This window comes from Heptranchias perlo, chromosome 35 (assembly GCF_035084215.1).
Source record: "Heptranchias perlo isolate sHepPer1 chromosome 35, sHepPer1.hap1, whole genome shotgun sequence".
NCBI lineage: Eukaryota > Metazoa > Chordata > Chondrichthyes > Hexanchiformes > Hexanchidae > Heptranchias > Heptranchias perlo.
This window is the reverse complement of record NC_090359.1, coordinates 8,586,137-8,603,258: the sequence shown is the minus strand read 5'-3', so window position 1 is coordinate 8,603,258 and position 17,122 is coordinate 8,586,137. Positions and strand designations below refer to the sequence as shown.

Genomic DNA, 17,122 nt, shown 5'->3' with positions numbered 1-17,122 from the left:
TGCCTCCCCTCATTCTTTCTACCATAATTTGTCATTTCACAATTCTTAGCATTAAATTTCATGTGCCATGTTACTGCCCATTTCGCCAGTCTGTCTATGTATTAATGAAGTCCTTCACTATCCTCCACGTTGTTTATTACATTTTCGAGTTTCGTGTCATCTGCAAACTCTTTGAAATTATACCCTGTTCACCCAACCCCCGTTCATTAATATAATATCAAAAAGTGCCGAGGTCCGAATTCCGAGCCCTGGGGGACACCACTGTATACTTGCCGCCAGTCTGAAAAACAACCGTTAACCACTACTCTCTGTTTTCTGCCCCTTAACCAATTTTGTATCCACGCTGCCATTGACCTTTAATCCCATGGGCTTCAATTTTGCAAACAGGTCTATTGTGTGATACTTTATCCTCACTTAATCTCTCCCTGCATAGAAACTCCCCGACGCATATTCACGGCCAACCCCTCGACCTTGCCATCTTAAGTGGCCTCTCGACTCCTGATGTCATTTGGCCCATCGAGTCAGTACCGGCTCTATTCCAGAGCAATACACCTCGTCCCATTGCCCCAATGCATAGAATCATAGAATCATAGAATCATAGAAGTTACAACATGGAAACAGGCCCTTCGGCCCAACATGTCCATGTCGCCCAGTTTATACCACTAAGCTAGTCCCAATTGCCTGCACTTGGCCCATATCCCTCGATACCCATCTTCCCCATGTAACTGTCCAAATGCTTTTTAAAAGACAAAATTGTACCCGCCTCTACTACTGCCTCTGGCAGCTCGTTCCAGACACTCACCACCCTTTGAGTGAAAAAATTGCCCCTCTGGATCCTTTTGTATCTCTCCCCTCTCACCTTAAATCTGTGCCCCCTTGTTATAGACTCCCCTACCTTTGGGAAAAGATTTTGACTATCGACCTTATCTATGCCCCTCATTATTTTATAGACTTCTATAAGATCACCCCTTAACCTCCTACTCTCCAGGGAATAAAGTCCCAGTCTGTCTAACCTCTCCCTGTAAGTCAAACCATCAAGTCCCGGTAGCATCCTAGTAAATATTTTCTGCACTCTTTCTAGTTTAATAATATCCTTTCTATAATAGGGTGACCAGAACTGTACACAGTACTCCAAGTGTGGCCTCACCAATGCCCTGTACAACTTCAACAAGACATCCCAACTCCTGCATTCAATGTTCTGACCAATGAAACCAAGCATGCTGAATGCCTTCTTCACCACCCTATCCACCTGTGACTCCACTTTCAAGGAGCTATGAATCTGTACTCCTAGATCTCTTTGTTCTATAACTCTCCCCAACGCCCTACCATTAACGGAGTAGGTCCTGGCCCGATTCGATCTACCAAAATGCATCACCTCACATTTATCTAAATTAAACTCCATCTGCCATTCATCGGCCCACTGGCCCAATTTATCAAGATCCCGTTGCAATCCTAGATAACCTTCTTCACTGTCCACAATGCCACCAATCTTGGTGTCATCTGCAAACTTACTAACCATGCCTCCTAAATTCTCATCCAAATCATTAATATAAATAACAAATAACAGCGGACCCAGCACCGATCCCTGAGGCACACCGCTGGACACAGGCATCCAGTTTGAAAAACAACCCTCGACAACCACCCTCTGTCTTCTGTCGTCAAGCCAATTTTGTATCCAATTGGCTACCTCACCTTGGATCCCATGAGATTTAACCTTATGTAACAACCTACCATGCGGTACCTTGTCAAATGCTTTGCTGAAGTCCATGTAGACCACGTCTACTGCACAGCCCTCATCTATCTTCTTGGTTACCCCTTCAAAAAACTCAATCAAATTCGTGAGACATGATTTTCCTCTCACAAAACCATGCTGACTGTTCCTAATTAGTCCCTGCCTCTCCAAATGCCTGTAGATTCTGTCCCTCAGAATACCCTCTAACAACTTACCCACTACAGATGTCAGGCTCACTGGTCTATAGTTCCCAGGCTTTTCCCTGCCGCCCTTCTTAAACAAAGGCACAACATTTGCTACCCTCCAATCTTCAGGCACCTCACCTGTAGCGGTGGATGATTCAAATATCTCTGCTAGGGGACCCGCAATTTCCTCCCTAACCTCCCATAACGTCCTGGGATACATTTCATCAGGTCCCGGAGATTTATCTACCTTGATGCGCGTTAAGACTTCCAGCACCTCCCTCTCTGTAATATGTACACTCCTCAAGACATCACTATTTATTTCCCCAAGTTCCCTAACATCCATGCCTTTCTCAACCGTAAATACCGATGTGAAATATTCATTCAGGATCTCACCCATCTCTTGTGGTTCCGCACATAGATGACCTTGTTGATCCTTAAGAGGCCCTACTCTCTCCCTAGTTACCCTTTTGCCCTTTATGTATTTGTAGAAGCTCTTTGGATTCACCTTTGCCTGATCTGCCAAATCAATCTCATATCCCCTTTTTGCCCTCCTGATTTCTCTCTTAACTCTACTCCGGCAATCTCTATACTCTTCAAGGGATCCACTTGATCCCAGCTGCCTATGCATGTCATATGCCTCCTTCTTATTTTTGACTAGTGCCTCAATCTCCCGAGTCATCCAAGGTTCCCTACTTCTACCAGCCTTGCCCTTCACTTTATAAGGAATGTGCTTACCCTGAACCCTGGTTAACACACTTTTGAAAGCCTCCCACTTACCAGACGTCCCTTTGCCTGCCAACAGACTCTCCCAATCAACTTCTGAAAGTTCCTGTCTAATACCATCAAAATTGGCCTTTCCCCAATTTAGAATTTTAACTTTTGGGCCAGACCTATCCTTCTCCATAGCTATCTTAAAACTAATGGAATTATGATCACTGGTCCCAAAGTGATCCCTCACTAACACTTCTGTCACCTGCCCTTCCTTATTTCCCAAGAGGAGGTCAAGTTTTGCCCCCTCTCTAGTCGGGCCATCCACATACTGAATGAGAAATTCCTCCTGAATACACTCAACAAATTTCTCTCCATCCAAGCCCCTAATGCTATGGCTGTCCCAGTCAATGTTGGGAAAGTTAAAGTCCCCTACTATTACCACCCTATTTTTCTTGCAGCTGTCTGTAATCTCCTTACATATTTGCTCCTCAATTTCCCGTTGACTATTTGGGGGTCTGTAGTACAATCCTATCAAAGTGATCTCTCCCTTCTTATTTTTCAGTTCTACCCATATGGACTCAGTGGGCGAACCCTCGGATATATCCCCTCTCACTACTGCCGTGATGTTCTCCCTAATCAAGAACGCAACTCCCCCTCCTCTCTTACCTCCTGCTCTATCTTTCCTATAGCATCTGTACCCTGGAACATTGAGCTGCCAGTCCTGCACATCACAGAATGAACGCAGGAATCCCACGCCACTTTCTATGAGCGATAACAGGCTGCGGCAATGGTTCAGATCGGGACCCGGAGCTGAGGCTGTGGTCATCAGTCACTCTGGGAGTGGCACAGTCTGGTTCATGACTCGCCAGGGGTGAGATTCATTCCAAGGAGTCAGGCTGGTGTTTGGAAGGTTGTGGGCTCCAACTCCAGTTCCAGCAGTGGGATATGTGATCCAGGCTGACTGTGTCGTGCTGAGAGGGAGCTGCATTGTTTGAGGTGCTGTCCTTTCAATGAGGTGTTTAATGTGGGTCCCTTCTTTCTGCTCCGAGGTGTAAAGTTCCCGTTTCAATTTGTGAAGATCAGAGAATTCTACCGTTTTCCTGGCCAACATTCTTCCCTTAACCATGAACACCCAACAAACAGGAGTTCTGCTCAATATCTTATCAATGTTTATGGGATCTTGCTGGACACAACTTGGCTGCTGCATTCTCTTATAAAACGATAGTGATTGAACTTCCAGTGAAGTGAGTTGGGATGTCCTGATGATCTGAAAGGTCCTGTACAAATCCAAGTTATTTTTTTCTCACAGGGGGCCGTGTCTCGTTCCTCGTCTCATTGAGGCTCTCAGTTTATTGGTCCGTTCTCTCCACAAATGGGGCCGGACTCGCTGAGTGTTTCCAGAATGTTCTGTGTATGTTTCACTGAGACTTATATTTTACAGTAAATGATAAAATGATTGTAGTCAAACACTTGGCCATGAGCTGCTGCTTCACTTCAGCTTTTGGTTTTGGGTTTTTGGAAAAAGCAGCCACAGCCCACACTGCAGGCAAATTGGAAGGCTGGTGCGAAAAGTTGACTAATCCAACACCTGGAGTCGAACTCGCGTTAATTGGATACGAACAAGGAGCCCGAACCGGTGGACAACATGAGAACCGATGAAAAAGCCACCAGGAACGGCACTGAGACTACACCCAGAAGGTTATGGTGCGATTCAATGGAGCTGTTCACAATTATGAAAACTTTTGATAGAGTAAATAAGGAGAAACTGTTTCCAGTAATGGGAGCATAAATAACCATAGGACACACATCTAAGATAAATTGGAAAACAGTCACGGGGGGATGAAGAGAGATTTTCTTTAACGAAGTGATTGCGAGAAGCTCAGAGACTTCTTTGTCACTTAGATTGAGAGCCTCAGTACAGCTGCCTCTGCCACTTCCATCCCTTCCTCAAGCCCACAAAGTTTCTGTTCTCTCTCCCCTCATCCCCACTCTGAGCTCATTTTGAACATGAGACCCACCTCCTGATGCCTCGAACTTATTTCCACCAAACTGTTGGACACCAAACCTCCATTCCTGGCCCCATGTTAGCTGACACTGATAACGGTTCGCTCTCCTCAGTGACTGTCCTCCTCCCGATCAAATTTGCTGTCATCACCCTCCTTATCAAAAGACCCACCTTGACCATCTGACCATGCAAACTGCCACACCATCTCCAACCTTCCTTTCCTCTCAAGTCCTTGAACGTGTTGTCACCTCACAAATCCGTATCCATCTTTCCCACACATCCGTCCAATCAGGTTTCCACCCCTGCCACATATCTGAAACGGCCCTTATCAAAGTCACAAATGACATCCTCTGTGACTGTATAGAGGGAGATTTAATCTTGATCTAACCCTTGTTGCACCTGCCCCCGCAGTGTTTGATGGCACAGTGCAGAGCGAGCTTTACGCTGCCATGTACTGTACAGTATCAATCTGTGATGGAGCAGAGCCCTGCTCTTTAATAGAAACCATTCTTTCGATGAGCCACTGAGCCCCAAAAGCAGCCTCCGAGACGAAAAGCCTGCTTTCCATCCCACAATTCCAGCAGTTTGCGAGGGCTGGGCCACGTTAACAGCAGCTCTCTGTTCCTGGTCTGGAGCTGAGGTTTTGTGTATTGTCCCAGACACGGGGACCAGACGGCGAGCTGCTGGCTCCTATTGTTCTGGGATCATTCCCAGCTGCTCTGTTCTCACCTCTTATTACCAATCATCTTCCTGATCAATAAACAATCGACAGTCTGACCGCGGAGATTTGAGATGAGTGAAACATTTCAGAGAGCCAGGAGATGTGTAACTGATCCAATCCCGCAGGGTGTGTGGGACTCAGCACACTGACCAAAAACATCCTGGGCCCTGCTCAGTGTGTGGGAGTCCCGCTACCCTTCCTGTGAAGAAGTGTTTCCTGAACGGCCCTGCTCTAATTTTAAGATTAAGCCCCCTTGTTCTAGACACCCTCAAAGGAAATAGCCTCTCGCTCTCCACCCTATCTTTGTAAACATTACAATTAGATCACCCCTTAATCTCCTATAATCAAGAGACTACATGTCTAGTCTGCACGACCTGTCCTCATTATATAACCTTTTTAGCCGCAATATCATTCTGGTGAATCTATTCTCCATCCCATTCAAGGCCAATATGTCCCTCCTGGGTAATGTGCCCCAAACTGAATGCTGTACTCCAGATGTGGTCTAACCATATGTTTATGCATCCGTAGCATTACTTCCACACTTTTTATTCCAGCCCCTTGAGATGAAGGCTCACATTCCATTAATTATTTTTTGTACTTGTCTGCTAGTTTTTAGTGATTTCTGGAGTTGAACCCCTGAACCTCTCTGCTCCTCCATAGCTCCTAGTTTCTCGTCAGATAGAAAATACCCTGATTCATCTTTTTAATGTTCTAAGTGGATTATATCACACTTCTCCACATTGAACTCCATCTGTCATTGTTTTACCCTCTCATTTAATCATCAATGTCCCTTCACTACTTTCTGCTCCCATCTACACTACTTACTGCGCCACCTAACTTGCTGGTTTAAGGGTGAAAACTGTTCCCCGCTTCACTGTAAGTGCAAGAGACAACTTTGTAGATGCCGTGTAGTGTTACAGACCGGCTCGTTGGACCTGCTCGTTTCATCTCATCTCAATTTCAGCAAACCCGAATATTACTGAAATAGACGATGATGAATCACAGCTCGAGAAACCGATCCCCTCTACCAATGGGGACTGCGCCTTCCAACAAGTAGGCATCGATGGAACAAGGTGAGTCTGCTGCTCAGAAATAATACAGCACAGATCATTACTCGTGCAAGCTTCACACCCTTTAGTTTGGAAATGTAAACTGATGGGAGACAGCTGCTGCTTTGAACGGGTTTCCAAAACTAAAATCAAATGGATTTGTCCTGTGTTGTGAATTACTATTTGTCTGATTCGGATAACCAGAGCAGTGGGGAATGCATTTTGTACATTCCGAATACCAACGACCGATCTCGTGAGCCTGTCGTTCCTTTTCCGTCCCAAGTCCTCTTTTAAATTTCGATAACTTCCCCGAACTTTGCTTGGAGGACTGTTCGAATCGCAGTCCAGCCCTTCCCAATGTCGCATCTTCTCAATCTCCATCCAGGATTTTCACTGGTGCAACTTTCATCAACTTGAGCTACTCTTTAATTTCAAAAGCAAAGTGCTGCGGATGCTGGAAATCTGAAATATAAACAGAAAATGTTGGATACACTCAGTCGGTCAGGCAGCATCTGTGGAGCGAGTTCTGATGAAAGGTCACCGACCTGAAACGTTCCCTCTGTTTCTCTCTCCACAGATGCTGTCTGACCTGCTGAGAGATCTCACCATTTTCTGTTTCGACTTTTTAATTTGTTCTTCGTGTCGACCCACTTCGCGGCATCTGGTGGTTTGGATTCGGGGCTTTTACCTGCGCGGTGTGGGTTCGATTCACGGTCAGTAAATAATTTTCACAAAACAGTGATGAACTTTATGAAATGAATACTCGAAACTGATGAAACTCTGTGAAAGATGAATTATTGTTGTAATCGCTTTGAATGAAGCGATAATTTTCTGCAAAATGGCTGACGAAAATACCAACATGGTTACCGAATGACAGTGACACGTGAGTCAGTTATTGTGTTCTGCATGTGATGAACTTTCATCATTTTAAAGACTGTATTTTAAGAGTCTGGTGAAAATGTTCAGTGTTTAAGACACCAGGAAAGTGGTGCAGCCGTTGCAAAATTTAAAAGGAACAACCAATTATCGCCCCCATTTCACAAGAGCAAATTCCCAAATAACGTTCCCGTATGGGATCAAACCAGAAACTTTTCACATGTGAGGCGAACGTGATAACCGCTAAACTGCGGAAACCGTTGCTTTTGACATGGCATCGTGTGGCTTCTCCATTAAACAGCGGCTTGCAGCAGCTGGATTCGAGAGTGGGGATCCTGAGCTGTTGGTGAAGCGGTCTGGTTGAATCTCGCTCTCCCTGTTGGTGGGGAGTTCGCAGATTCAATCAGTGAGGAGTCTTACAACATTAGGTTATAGTCGAAAAGCTTTATTGGAATCACAAGTTTGTGATTCTAATAAAGCTGTTGGACTATGACCTGGTGTTGTCAGACTCCTGAAATTTGTCCACCCCAGTCCATCACCGGTATCTCCACATCCATCAGTGAGAATCGAGCTATTTTCTTTGAACCCCGAACTTCATGCATCAGTGCCTTGCAATGTTTATGAACTGATTATTCAACACGACAAGCTGCGCTGAGCAGTGTGAAACAGAAGCAGCAACGAAGGAACCGATGGATTTGACAGTAGCTGTGTGATTGGCTCAGCATTTATACTTTTCAGAGGGAAAAGTGGGGAAGCTGCTTTTGACATGGCATCGTGTGGCTTCTCCGTTAATCAGCGGCAAGCAGCGGCTGGATTCGGGAGCGGGGAAAATGAGCGGTTGTTGAGACGGTCTGTTTGTATCTCGCCCTCCCTGTTGGAGGAGAATTCACAGCTTCAATCAGTGAGGAGTCTGACAACACCAGGTTGCAATCGAACAGCTTTATTGGAATCACAAGCTTGTGATTCCAATAAAGTTGTTGGACGATAACCTGGTGTTGTCAGACTCCTGACATTTGTCCACCCCAGTCCATCACCGGCATTTCCACATCAATCAGTGATGATCGAGCTCTTTACTTTTCACCCCGAACTTCATGCATCAGTGCCTTGCAATGTTTGTGCACTGATTATCCCACAAGACGAGCTGCGCTGAGCAGTGTGAAACAGAAGCAACAACGAGGGAAGCGATGGATTTGAAAGTCGCTGTGTGATTGGCTGATCATCTATACTTTTCGGAGGAAAAAGTGGGGAAGCTGAAAGTATGGATGAGAAAGAGCGGAGCCAAAATGGCAGGTTGGGATTGACCAGTGCTTGCAGTTTTGCTGATGGCAGAGGTTTGCCATTAGCCTCCTGCAGTCAATGATGCAGCGCCATGGCGATGCTGATAAAGGAGCCCAGTATCTTTGAAGGGGGGGGGCGCTTGTTTTAATGAACGGGATCCATGGGGTCATGGTGAGCACTGCTGGACTTCAAATCCAGCGATCCTAGTTCAAATCACGGTGAAACCTCAACTTTTGTCCCATTCGTTTGTAACATTTTGGGAGATCAATACAAGGCACCACGAATCCCATCCCTGTTCCTGGGCAGTTCCCAGCCTCAATCAATGAGGCTCGAGCTCCTGGTATAAATTTGGCCTTTTGTTCAAGGCAAATCATATTGAACTAACTTGGTAGAGTTTTTGATGAGGTAACGGAGAGTGTTGATGAGGGCAATGCGATTGATGTGGTGTATATAAACTTTCAAAGGGCATTTGATAAAGTGCCTTATGATAGCCTTGTCATCAAGGTTGATAGCCATAGAATAAAAGGAGCAGTAGCAACATGGATACAAAATTGCCTCAGTAACAGGAACCAGAAAGGAGTGATGAACGGTTGTTTTTCGGATTGGAGGGAGTTGCACAGTAAAGTTCCCCACAGGTCGGTACTCGCACCACTGCCCTTTTTGATACAATTTCCAAATTTGCAGATGACACAAACCTTGGAAGTATAGTGAACAGTGAGTAGGGTAGTGATAGACTTCAAGAGGATATGGAAATTTAACGCAGAAAAATGAAAGGTCATACATCTCGGTAGGAAGAACGAGGAGAAGCAATATAAATTCGAGGGCTCAATTCGAAAAGAGGTAAAGGAATAGAGAGATCTGGGGTAGATGTGCACAAATCGTTGAATGTAGCGAGACAGGTTGAGAATGCGGTTCAAAAAGCATTTGACAGTAGCTGTGTGATTGGCTAAGCATCTCTACTTATCAGAGGGGAAAGTGGGGAAGCTGAAAGTATGGATGTGAAAGGGTCAAAGTGGCAGTTTGGGATTGACCAGTGCTTGCAGTTTTGCTGATGGCAGAGGTTTGCAAGTCGCCTCGTGCAGTCACTGGTGCAGCGCCATTGCGATGCTGATAAAGGAGCCCTGTATCTTTGAAGGGAGGGGGGCCGCTTGTTTTAATGAATGGGTTCCATGGTGTAATGGTGAGCACCTTGGACTTTGAATCCAGCGATCCGAGTTCAAATCTCGGTGGAACCTCAACTTTTGTCCCTTTCGTTTGGAACTTTTGGGGAAACAAAGAGAAGGCACCTGGAATCCCATCCCTGTTCGTGGGAAGTTCGCAGCCTCAATCAATGAGGCTCGAGCTCCTTGTCTAAATTTGGACTTTTGTAAAAGGCAAATCGAATTGAACTAACTTGATAGAGTTTTTGATGAGGTAACGGAGAGGGTTGCTGAGGGCAATGCGATCAATGTGGTGTATGCAAACTTTCAAAAGGTGTTTGATAAAGTGCCTTATAATAGCCTTGTCATGAAGATTGATACCCATAGAATAAAAGGAGCAGTAGCAACATGGATACAAAATTGCCTCAGTAACAAGAACCAGAGAGGAGTGATGAACAGTTGTTTTTGGGATTGGAGGGAGGTGTACAGTAATGTTCCCCACAGGTCGTTGCTCGCACCAATGCCCTTTTTGATATTTATCAATGACTTGGACTTGGGTGTGCAGAGCACAATTTCCAAATTTGCAGATTACACAAACCTTGGAAGTATAGTGAACAGTGTGCAGGATAGTCATATACTTCATGAGGATATAGAAATTTAACGCAGAGAAATGCAACGTGATACATCTCTGCAGGAAGAACGAGGAGAAGCAATATAAATAAGAAGGCTCAATTCGAAAAGGGGTACAGAAACAGAGAGATCTGGGGTAGATGTGCACAAATCGTTGAATGTAGCGAGGCAAGTTGAGAATGCGGTTCAAAAAGCATACGGGATCCTGGGCTTTATAAATAGAGGCGTAGAGCACGAAAGCACGGAATTCATGATGAACCTTTATCAAACATTAGTTCGACCACAACTGGAGCATTGTGTCCAGATCTGGGCACCGCACTTTAGGAAAAATGTGAAGGCCTAAGAGAGGGTGCAGAAAAGATGAACGAGAATGATTCCAGGGATGAGGGACTTTAGTTACGTGGATAGACTGGAGAAGCTGGGGTTGTTTTTCTTGCAACAGAGAAGATTGAGAGGAGATTTGATAGAGCTATTTAAACTCATGAGGGGTATTGACAGAATAAATGGAGACAAACTGTTCCGATTGGCGGAAAGGTCAAGAACCAGAGGACATAGATTTAAGGTGACTGGCAAAAGAACCAAAGGTGACTTGAGGAAAATCCGTTTTTACACAGTGAGTGGTTAGGATCTGCAATGCATTGCCAGGGGTCGTGGTGGAGGCAGATTCAATCGTGGCTTTCAAGAGGGAACTGTATAAATACTTCAAAGGAAAACATGCCGAGGGCTACGGGGATCGGGCGAGGGAGTTGGATTGGCTGGATTGCTTTTGCATCGAGCTGGCAGGACACGATGGGCCGAACGGCTTACTTCCGTGCTGTAACCTTTCTATGAGTCAAAAAGCTCAGGCTGTCTTTTGCTTTCCTAAATCTTCAGAAGACAAAGTTGCATTATGTGCAACGCTGCGTTTCACTGCACCAAAAAATGGTGTTTGCTGAATTTTTCTTTGCAATCTGCATTCAGCAGGCAAAATGTGGAAATTCAAAGCACTGTCTCTTGAAATGCAGGCATTGCTTGGATCGTGTCCTCGCCCAAAGTTTACATTTTGTTTTACGCCAATCTTCATGCATCAGTGCCTTGCAATATTTATTCACAGATTATCCGGCAAGACTGCAATTGGAGCTGCGCTGAGCACATTGAAAGAGAAGCAGTGACGAGCGAAGCGATATGTTTGACGAAAAGCTGTGTGATTGGCTGAGCATCGATACTAAGCAGAAGGAAAAGGGTGGAAGCTGAAGGAAGAGATGAGAAAGGGCCGAGTCAAAGTGTCAGTTTGGAATTGTCCAGTTCTTGCAGTTTTGCTGATGGGAAAAGTTGGCAACAGCCTCGAGACGTCAGTGATGCAGCGATGTGGCCGTGCTGAGAAAAGAGCCAAATGTATTTGGATGGAGGGAGCGATCTTTATTACCGAATGGGTTCCATGGTGTAATGGTGAGTACTCTAGACTCTGAATCTAGCGATCCGAGTTCGAATCTCGGTGGAACCTGATTTGTTCATGCCCCATTCGTGTGCAACTGCAGGGCGATAAATCAAAATGCAGCTGGAATCCTCTCCCTGCTGGTGGGAAATTGCTGCCCCAATCAATGAGGTTCCAGTTGCTTCTTTTGGTTTCAATTCATAAACTCAACCGGACTTTTGCTTTCCCAAATCAGCAGAAGAGAAAGTTGTATTTTGTTTACTGCTGAGTTTCACTGCACCAAAGAATGGTGTTTGCAGAACTTTGTAATCTGCATTCAGCAATCAAGCATGTAGAAATTCAAAGCATTGTTTCTTGAAAGGCAGGCATTGCTTGGATCATGTCCTCGGGCAATGTTGACATTTCCATTGCAAGATTTTGCAGTTTTGATGATGGGAGAGGTTTGTCGGTGGCCTCGAGGTGTCAGTGATGTGGCATTATGGCAGTGCTAATAAAACAGCCAAGTGTCTTTGACTGGTGGGTGCCAGCTGAAGTCGTCAGTTGGTTTACACAGTGCAATAGTGAGCATTCTGGACTTGGATTCCAGCGATCCAAATTCAAGTCTCGATTAACGTTCGAATTTTGTCCTATTCGTTTGCAAATTGAGGGCAAACAAGTAAAAATCACTTGGAATCTAATTCCTGTTCGTGGGGAGTTCGCAGCCTTAATCAGTGAGGATCGAGCTCTTTTCTTTTCACCCCGAACTTCATGCATCAGTGCCTTGCAATTTTTATGCACTGGTTATCCAACAAGATGAGCTGCGCTGAGCAGTGTGAAACAGAAGCATCAACGAGGGAAGCGATGGATTTGACAGCAGCCGTGTGATTGGCTAAGCATCTCGACTTATCAGAGGGGAAAGTGGGGAAGCTGAAAGTATGGATGAGAAAGGTCAAAAGTGGCAGTTTGGAATTGACCAGTGCTTGCAGTTTTGCTGATGGCAGACGTTTGCCAGCAGCCTCGTGCAGTCAATGATGCAGCGCCATGGCGATGCTGATAAAGGAGCCCAGTATCTTTGAAGGGAGGGAGGCCCGCCTTCTTCAACGAGTGGGTTCCATGGTGTAATGGTGAGCACTCTGGATTTTGAATCTAGCGATCCGAATTCAAATCTCGGTGGAACCTCAGCTTTTTGACCCTTTCGTTTATAACTTTTGGGGAAACAAATAAAAGGCACCTGGAATCCCATCCCTGTTCGTGGGAAGTTCGCAGCCTCAATCAATGAGGCTCGAGCTCCTTGTCTTAATTTGGCCTTTTGTTAAAGCCAAATCGTATTGAACTAACTTGATCGAGTTTTTGATGAGGTAACGGAGAGGGTTGCTGAGGGCAATGCGATTGATGTGGTGTCTGTAAACTTTTAAAAGGCGTTTGATAAAGTGCCTTATGATAGCCTTGTCATCAAGATTGATACCGATAGAATAAAAGGAGCAGTAGCAACATGGATAGAAAATTGCCTCAGTAACTGGAACCAGAGAGGAGTGATGAACGGTTGTTTTTGTTATTGGAGGGAGGTGCACAGTAATATTCCCCAATTGTCGGTGCTCGCACCACTGCCCTTTTTGATATTTATTAATGACTTGGACTTGGGTGTACAAGGCACAATTTCCAAATTTGCAGATTACACAAACCTTTGAAGTGCAGTGAACAGTTAGGATGATAGTGATAGACTTCAAGAGGATATCGAAATTTAACGCAGAAAAATGCAAGGTGATGCAACTCGGCAGTAAGAACGAGGAGAAGCAATATAAATAAGAGTGGTCAATTCGAAAAGGGGTAAAGGAATAGAGAGATCTGGGGTAGATGTGCACAAATCGTTGAATGGAGCGAGACAGGTTGAGAAAGCGGTTCAAAAAGCATACGAGATCCTGGGCTTTATAAATAGAGGCATAGAGCAGCAAAGCACGGAATTCATGATGAACCTTTATAAAACATTAGTTCGACCACAACTAGAGTATTGTGTCCAGATCTGGGCACCGCACTTCAGGAAAAATGTGAAGGCCAAAGAGAGGGTGCAGAAAAGATGAAAGAGAAATTCCAGGGATGAGGGACTTTAGTTACGTGGATAGACTGGAGAAGCTGAGGTTGTTTTTCTTGGAACAGAGAAGATTGAGATGAGATTTGATAGAGGTATTTAAAATCATGAGGGGTATTGACAGAACAGATGGAGACAAACTGTTCCTATTGGCGGAAAGGTCATGAACCAGAGGACATAGATTTAAGGTGACTGGCAAAAGAATCAAAGGTGACTTGAGGAAAATCCTTTTTTACACAGTGAGTGGTTAGGATCTGGAATGCACTGCCAGGGGTCGTGGTGGAGGCAGATTCAATCGTGGCTTTCAAAACGGAACTGCATAAATACTTGAAAGGAAAGCATGTGCAGGGCTACGGGGATCGGTCGAGGGAGTTGGATTGGCTGGATTGCTTTTGCATCGAGCCGTCAGGGCTCGATGGTCCGAATGGCCTCCTTCCGTGCTGTAACATTTCCATCAGTCGAGAAGCTCAGCCTGTTTTTTGCTTTCCCAAATCTTCAGAAGAGAAAGTTGCTTTTTGTGCAACGCTGCGCTTCACTGCACTTAAGAATGGTGTTTGATGAATTTTTCTTTTCAATCTACATTCAGCAAGCAAACATGTCGAAATTCAAAGCACTGTCTCTTGAAATGTAGGAATTGCTTGGATCGTGTCCTCGGGCAAAGTTTACATTTTGTTTTACGCCAATCTTTATGCATCAGTGCCTTGCAACATTTATTCACAGATTATCCGGCAAGATGTAACAGGAGCTGCGCTGAGCAGAGTGAAACAGAAGCAGTGACGAGGGAAGCGACAGGTTTGACTAGTAGCTGTGTGATTGGCTGAGCATCGATGCTTCGCAGAGGAGAAGGAGTGGAAGCTGAACGTGTGAGTGGCAAAGGGCTGATTCAAAGTGGCAGTTTGGAAATGTCCATTGTTTGCAGTTTTGCTGATGGGAGCGGTTTGGCAACAGCCTCGAGAGGTCAGTGATGGAGAGACATGGCCGTGCTGAGAAAAGAGCCAAGTGTCTTTGAATGGTGGCTGCTGGCTGAAGAAATCATCGGGTTCCATGATGTAATGGTGAGTATTCTAAACTCTGAATCTAGCGATCCGAGCCCCAATCTGGGTGCAACCACAACTTTTTTCCCATTCATGTTCAACTTAAGGGCAAACAAGAAAAAGGCACTTGGAATCCAATCCCTGTTGGTCGGGAGTTCGCAGCTTCATCAGTGAGGATCGAGTTATTTTCACCCAAAATTTTTTGCACCAGTGCCTTGCAATGTTTATGCACTTATTATCCAACAAGACGAGCTGCGCTGAGCAGTATGAAACAGGAGCAGCGACGAGGGAAGCGATGGAATTGACAGTAGCTGTGAGATTGGCTGAGCATCAACACTTATCAGATGGGAAAGTGGGGAAGATGAAAGTATGGATGAGAAAGGGCCGAGCCAAAGTGGCAGGTTAGGATTGACCAGCGCTTGCAGTTTTGCTGAAGGGAGAGATCTGCCAGAAGCCTCGAGCAGTCAATGAAGCAGCGCGATGGCGATGCTAATAATGGAGCCAAGTATCTTTGAATGGAGAGGGCCCGCTCTGTTAATGAATGGGTTCCATGGTGTAATGGTGAGCACTTTGACCTTTGAATCTCGCCATAAGAGTTCGTTTTTCCGTGGAACCTCAACTTTGGTCCATTCGTTTTTAACTTTTGGGCAAACAAATAAAAGGCACCTCCAATCCAATCAATGTTGGTGGGCAGTTCGCAGCCTCAACCAATGAGTGCATTGAGTCGCACAACACCAGGTAAAAGTCCAACAGCTTTATTTGAAATCACAAGCTTTCGGAGCGTTGCTCCTTCATCAGGTGAAGTGAAGAGATGCTTATAGGCACAGCATTTATAGTCAGAGAACAATGCCCGGTGATTACAGATAATCTTTCCAGCTACCCTTTGTCACACCTCGGCAGAGAGATAATCACAGTAGAATCATAGATCGAATCATGGAAGTTTACAACATGGAAACAGGCCCTTCGGCCCAACATGTCCATGTCGCCAAGTTTATACCACAAAGCTAGTCCCAATTGCCTGCACTTGGCCCATACACCTCTATACCCATCTTACCCATGCAACTGTCCAAATGCTTTTTAAAAGACAAAATTGTACCCGCCTCTACTACTGCCTCTGGCAGCTCTTTCCAGACACTCACCACCATTTGAGTGAAAAAATTGCCCCTCTGGACCCTTTTATATCTCTCCCCTCTCACCTTAAATCTATGTCCCCTCGTTATAGACTCCCCTACCTTTGGGAAAAGATTTTGACTATCTACCTTATCTATGCCCCTCATTATTTTATAGACTTGTATAAGATCACCCCTCAACCTCCTACTCTCCAGGGAAAAAAGTCCCAGTCTATCGAACCACTCCCTATAAGTCAAACCATCAAGTCCTGGCAGCATCCTAGTAAATCTTTTCTGCACTCTTTCTAGTTTAATAATATCCTTTCTATAATAGGGTGACCAGAACTGTACACAGTATTCCAAGTGTGGCCTAACTAATGTCTTGTACAACTTCAACAAGACATCCCAACTCCTGTATTCAATGTTCTGACCAATGAAACCAACAAGCTGAATGCCTTCTTCACCACCCTATCCACCTGTGGCTCCACTTTCAAGGAGCTATGAACCTGTACTCCGAGATCTCTTTGTTCTATAACTCTCCCCAACGCCCTACCATTAATGGAGTAGGTCCAGGCCCGATTCGATCTCCCAAAATGCATCATCTCACATTTATCTAAATTAAACTCCATCTGCCATTCATCGGCCCACTGGCCCAATTTATCAAGATCCCGTTGCAATCCTAGATAACCTTCTTCACTGTCCACGATGTCACCAATCATGGTGTCATCTGCAAACTTACTAACCATGCTTCCTAAATTCTCATCCAAATCATTAATATAAATAACAAATAACAGCGGACCCAGCACCGATCCCTGAGGCACACCGCTGGTCACAGGCCTCCAATTTGAACAACAACCCTCGACACCCACCCTCTGTCTTCTGTCGTCAAGCCAATGTTGTATCCAATTGGCTACCTCACCTTGGATCCCGTGAGATTTAACCTTATGAATCAAAGGAGTGAATGGTGTTCAAACAGGTTAGTCAGGGAAACATTGCATCCAAGAATACTGAGGTGGGGTCACAAGGGGTCAAATGTAGCAGATGCTGGGGTTTGAATTGAAAACAGATATTTTTTTTTTGCTGGAAATCGCAGCAGGTCCGGCCGCATCTGTGTATGGAGAACAAGCCAACAACGACTTGAGTCTGGATGACTCTACGTCAGGTGGGGTTACAT

The 17,122-nt window shown here is 45.1% G+C and overlaps 2 non-coding genes across 2 annotated transcripts; both read left to right on the top strand.

Moving 5' to 3' along the window:
- The first annotated feature begins 9,720 nt into the window (after nt 1-9,720).
- Nucleotides 9,721-9,792, top strand: trnaq-uug (transfer RNA glutamine (anticodon UUG)). Its single transcript has one exon. It is a non-coding gene; the product is annotated as a tRNA-Gln (tRNA).
- A 1,945-nt stretch (nt 9,793-11,737) lies between these two features.
- Nucleotides 11,738-11,809, top strand: trnaq-cug (transfer RNA glutamine (anticodon CUG)). The gene has a single exon. It is a non-coding gene; the product is annotated as a tRNA-Gln (tRNA).
- Nucleotides 11,810-17,122: the final 5,313 nt, after the last annotated feature.